This window comes from Myotis brandtii, unplaced genomic scaffold (genome assembly GCF_000412655.1).
Source record: "Myotis brandtii unplaced genomic scaffold, ASM41265v1 scaffold143, whole genome shotgun sequence".
NCBI lineage: Eukaryota > Metazoa > Chordata > Mammalia > Chiroptera > Vespertilionidae > Myotis > Myotis brandtii.
Window position 1 is genome coordinate 2,996,828 of NW_005355115.1, and position 5,843 is coordinate 3,002,670.

Genomic DNA, 5,843 nt, shown 5'->3' on the forward strand with positions numbered 1-5,843 from the left:
CATGTTCCACGCATGCCCCCTGGTGGTCAGCGCACTTCATAGTGATTGGTTGTTTGGTTGTTCCGGTTGTTCTGCCATTCAGTCTATTTGCATGTTATCCTTTCATTATCCTATATAATAAAAGCCTAATATGCTAAGTGTTTGCTTGGCCAGTCAGTCATTAATGATATGCTAAGGCTGCTTAACCACTCACTATGATGTGCACTGACCACCAGGGGGCAGACGCTCCAACCAGTAGGTTAGCTTGCTGGGTCTGGCCGATCGGGACTGAGTGAGATGGACTGGACAAGCCCTGGAGCCCTCCTGCAGTCCCTCCCCTGCTGGCCAACCTTCCATATCCCTCCCAGGCCCTGATCGTGCACTGGGGGGGGGTGGGGGCCATCAGCCTGGCCTGCACCCTCTTCAATCCGGGACCCCTCGGGGGGTGTCAGAGCCAGTTTTGGCCAGATCCCGCAGGCTAGGCAGAGGGACCCCGGTGGTGCACAAATTCATGCACCGGGCCTCTAGTATAGGATAATATACCAGGCACTATTTCCAGGCACTGGGAATAAAGCAGATTTAAATAGTCAAAAGTGACTGACATCAATGGTAGCACAACTCGTTAAATCATATGCTTGAAATGGCGAATTGCATGACATTTAAATTATATCTCCATAGCACAGCATGGGTATCAAATCAGAGCTCAACAAACACTAGTTTATTTATTAATTTATTCAAGACATGGACATATCGGCACCTGATTGACATCCACACCGGGTACCTTTGCTGAGAAGCAGTGTAGACTGTGACTCTGATGTAGCCCAGACCTTAACTCAAGCTTTGGCTTTGCCAGGGATTTCCATGTGTGACCAGAACATCCTTCAATCAATCAGAAACCATTCTCAATGGGGCTAGCAATAGCAGGGCAAGAATTTTTGAAATAAAAAAAAAATGCTTGAGTCCCATCTCAGACAGACTCGACCAGAATCTCTGAGGGCTGTGGACCCTAGAAACCTGTGCTTGCAAAGCGTGTGGGTCTTCCCCATGCCTCCCACGCCGGTGCTTTGTAACTCACTACTAGGGTCAAAGGTCCTGCTCATGCCTGTGCAGGATTCTGCCACCTGATTCATTCTGCTCCTCTGGGTGGTTCTAGGGAAAGGAATGGCTGAGAGGAGAGGGGAACTCAGGGGCGAGGAAGGGCACCTCCCAGGAAAATGCTGGCTGGCATGTGACTTCCTCTGACATGGAAGAGAACAGACCTCTGTGGCCGATGGAAATCACTTTGCAAATGAAATGGAAAGCAGGGCCTTGGAGAGACGGCCAGCCCCACAGCACACCCCTCAAGTCCGTCCCTCGGAAACAGTTATAGCCAAGCAGGTGGCACCACCCGTGTAATTCAGAGTCTTCTCTGTGAGCTGGTGAAGAACAAAGAGCGTTCCCACGTGGCTCAGCCGAGGGGCCCCCACTTTGGATGCAGAGTCCAGGAGGCGAAAGTGCTTCTGGAGAAGAACTCACTCCATTAAACCGAGTGATGACTGGGTGGCCGGTGGCCACTTAGCCCAGGGCTAGTGGCACCTGGAAAGAATGGGAGAGGGAACAGACCAGCCTGGATGGCTGAGAGCAGGTTGACCCCTGAGGTCTCCCCCTCCTTGGTGTCTTTTCCCCTCCTCCAACCCCCAAGTACCCAGAAACCCCTCTTACAGGGTCCACCACACCAGGGCCCCGCTGGCCCCCCCTTGGTGTCTTTTCCCCTCCCCCAACCCCCAAGTGCCCAGAGCCCCTCTTACAGGGTCCACCACACCAGGGCCCCGCTGGAGGTCTGTGTAGCTGAATCCCCTCTCTCTCAATCAGTCCTTTCACCCAACCTTTTAGCTCCTCGATGGGCAGGACTGGACGATGTACTAAGTAGAAAGAAAAGTGATCAGATTAAGTCACATGAAGGAGTGATACTCCCATGGACTGACCTCTGTGAGCCACAGGAAGTGAGTGAGTCGGATGAGCGTCTTGGCTCCTGACCCCCACTGGGCTCTGGGACTCCCGCACCCTGAGACGGTGGGAAGAGAGCGGGGTCCTCCCGGGTGACTTCCGCCGTCTAGAAAGGAGGCTCCTTCCTGGGCCGCCTCAGTGACCAGCGCAGGCCGGGCCCGAGGAGAGGCTCGTGGGGCAATTACATCAGCACAGGACGCCTTTGTTTTGAGCTGAGGCTGGTTTTCCCACAAGCGACTGAAATAAATTACAGCGTTTTCAACGAGGGCGGTTGAAAGCGGCACTCTTGGAAAAATCTCAGCAGCTGCTCTTTATTGGATTATAACTAGGAGCAAAACACCCCAAACCACACAATCGCCTGCAAAGGGGGGAAAAATCAAATCAAATACAACATTGTTGTAGGCTCTGGAAAATGTTTCCCCAGGAAAACCAGCCTGGGAACCTGGTCAATGTTCTCCAGCTCGGCTGCCCGGGAGACAGACACTGCTCCTCGGGGGTCAGATACAGTTTGTCTACACACAGGCGGCCAGAGACACCGACAGACAGCCACACACAGGCAGGCGCCCCTGTGCAGGCGGCCGCCACAGCGGGTACGGAGGCCACAGGGGGCACGGAGGCCGCAGGAGAAGGTCCTATCTGCAGGGGCAGCCCAGCCCTGGACGAAACATACTGGGCCCACCCTGCCAAGAGGGCCTTAACTATGGATGAAACCACCCTGTTTGGGGGTGATCAGGTCCCTTGTTCCCTGGACGCCCGTAGAAGCATGAAATCCACTGTCAGTATCCAGTTCAGCAGACGGCTTCCGACGGAAAGAGGGAGCACACGGCTGGGAGACCAGAAAGCTGGGTCATCCTAGCTCTGCCACTCCTCGATTTCTATGCCAAAGCAAGCCGTCTGCGTTTCTCCGAGCCTCTGTTCTCTTAGCCATAAGATGGGTGTTATCATCCTTGTCCTCCCTCTTTCCAGGGGGGATGGTGGCGGTTGCTCAGAAGGCTCAAGTGAGAAGCAAAGGGGACAGAATGAGAGTGAGGTGGACAGGGAAGGGCGGACAGGGCACTGTCTGAGCTGATGCAAATTCCTTGAATATTTGTCAAAATTAGTCAAACTATACATGTAAGATCTCTGCATCCCACTGTATATAAATGACACCCTGGTTTTTAAAGGTGAGAAGCGGAGTTAAGGTGCTGAACCAGCGAAAGCCACTCCTCCGTGAAGTAGCTCTGGCGGCCACTGTGACTAGGAAGCTCGAGCAAATAAAGTCTCACTCTGCCCTCACATAGGCGATTATTTTTGAAGTTCAGGTTCAATAGTTTCAGAAAACACATATGTTTGTGTCTAGTTCAAACTGGCTTGGTAGGTATTTAAGAAAAAAACATTAGTTCAACTCAGAGTTCAGTCAAAAAATAATAATATTTGGATTCGGTTTTGGGTTCAGTGAATCGGGGCAGTGTTTTCCAATTCGGGGGTCATGGTTTGGTTCAGCTCAAGTTCTTGTTAGAACAGCCCAGCGTGGGGCGTGGCCTGGCCCACCAGCCTTTGTCCGCACAAGGTCAGCTCTTCCAGATCAGATGGGTCGGGGCAGCCCTTTCCGGCCTCTTTCCTGTGCCTTCCGAAAAGAGACACCGGAACTTCAGAGGAAGAAAACAGTCCAGCCTAGGTCCACACCCAGGTGAGAGGCAGCCAATGGTCCCTGAGATGCCGCCACCCACCAGGAGGAAGAGCAAAGGATCATGACATCCTGCAGCTATACCCTGGACTGGGGGGTGGGAGCGATGTGCTGTTCTGCAAGTGTCAGAACCCAGTGCCCTAGTCAGGGGTGGAGACTGTGCCCACAGCCAGGTCTACACAGCAGTGGGCGGGCATAAGAAGTCCTTCCAGACACCCAAGCACAGGGCTGCCTCCTTCCAGGGCCCGTTGCACCCTTTGGCCCATCAGTCACAGCAGGCACATGTGTGGTGTCATGACTTTCTTCTTCAGACTTGAGAGTAAGGTTCCCAAATCTATTTCCTAGACTCCCGGTAAGAGCAGGCAGTGAGCTCAGTTGATTAGAGTGTGGTCCCGATACTCCAAGATTGGGGGTTTGATTTGCCGTCAGGGCACATACAAGAATCAACCAATGATGCATAAATAAGTGGAACAACAACAAATCAATGTTTCTCTCTCTTTCTCCCCCTCCCTCCCTCCTTCCCTTCCTCTCTCTCTCTAAAATCAATTAATCAATTTTTAAAGCCCTTATAAAAAAGAGAGAGAGAGAAGGCGAGATGGGTGGAAGTCAGAGCTCAGAACTATTCATGGAGGTTTCCGGGAGTAGCATTTATGTGGTACTATAGGCCCGGTGCACAAAATTCATGCGGCCGGGTCGGGGGCGGGGGGGCGGGGGAGAGGTCCCTCAGCCCGGCCTGCACCCTCTCCATTCCAGAACCCCTCAGGGGATGCCTGATCCCAGGGATCGGACCTAAACTGGCAGTCAGACATCCCTCTCACAATCTGGAATCACTGGCTCCTAACCGCTCACCTGCCTGCCTGCCTGCCTGATTGCCCCTAACCACTCTGCCTGCCTGCCTGGTCGCCCCTAACTGCCCTCCCCTGCCGGCCTGGTCACCCCTATCTGCCTCTGCCTCAGCCCCCGCCACCCTGGCTTTGTCCAGAAGGACGTCTGGAAGGATGTCCAGAATATGTCCAGTCTAATTAGCATATTACCCTTTTATTAGTATAGATGGAAGTAAATATCAGGGGAACCTATAGAAAGAAGGGTTACCTCCCCACCTGCCCTCTCTGGCTGCCTCTTCTCTCCAGGCTGGCTCCTCTCACCTGGCCTCGAGCATATAACAGTTCACCGAATCCCAGGCCCAGCCCATCTCATTCCCATGTCCCCACCTTGCATCCTCCTTGCCAGGCAGCCTGGAGGTTTTCTGTCCCTTCATCTGCACATGTCGTTCCTTTGCCCAGGAGGCTTCTTGTCCTGAATAACGTCATCAGGTGCTTCCAGGCAGATGGACCACTCTGTGCACAGAGGAGGACAGGTGTGGAGAGCATCTCCCAGTCTCAGGCACCTCCAGCTTCACTCCTGCACCCACCCACTGCCTGGCACTCTCCTCCTCCCCCGTGAACTCTCTCCCGAAGGGCTCCTCGGTCCCTGACACATACAGGCTTCTGTGGGCAGCGCCATGTTCAGTCTCTGCATTGCACAAAGGCATCCAGCGGAGGGCGCTAGTCGGGGCTGAAGCCTGCCTGCTGACCTGCGCTGCTGAGACCTGTGCCCATCCAGAGGGGGCCCTTTTCCTTAGTTCTCACCCATGAAGGCAGTGGCAGCCCTGCTCTGCAGGCACGTGCAGAACCCAGTGGGCATTGGCACCTGGAGCGGCTGTCACTCATCCCGGTGGCAGTGATTTGCTGAGCTGGCCACTGTCGCAGGCAGGTGGGAGCCTGGGGCTCATCTCGGTAGCTAGGCCTGAGCGCAGCGCCCAACCGGGCTGACAGTACCAAGGCCGAATGGACCAAGGACCCTGTGAATGACTTCATTTGGGTTTTCATGTTCAAGTTTGAGTGTTTTTCCAATTTCTCCATCAGAACTTGACACCATTTCGTGATGAGCTGGGGAGGTGGCCGGTGGTGTCCCTGTCTGTCCCACAGGGGAGATCACGGTGAATTCCTCAGATCTGCTTCCTCCTGCCCACCCCGCCCCTGCCCAGCTCGGCCAGACCAACCGTTCCCTGTGCTGCCACCCCAGGTCCTGAGCTCAGTGGGCTCGGCGCTTCTGTTCTTGTACTAAAAGGTATTTTAGAAAAGTGTCTGGGCCACCGAGGAGGTAGATGAAGTCATCAGGGCCTTCTTGGTGGTGTGGTCTGCCCCTCTCCAACTGGTGCTATCTGCTGCTG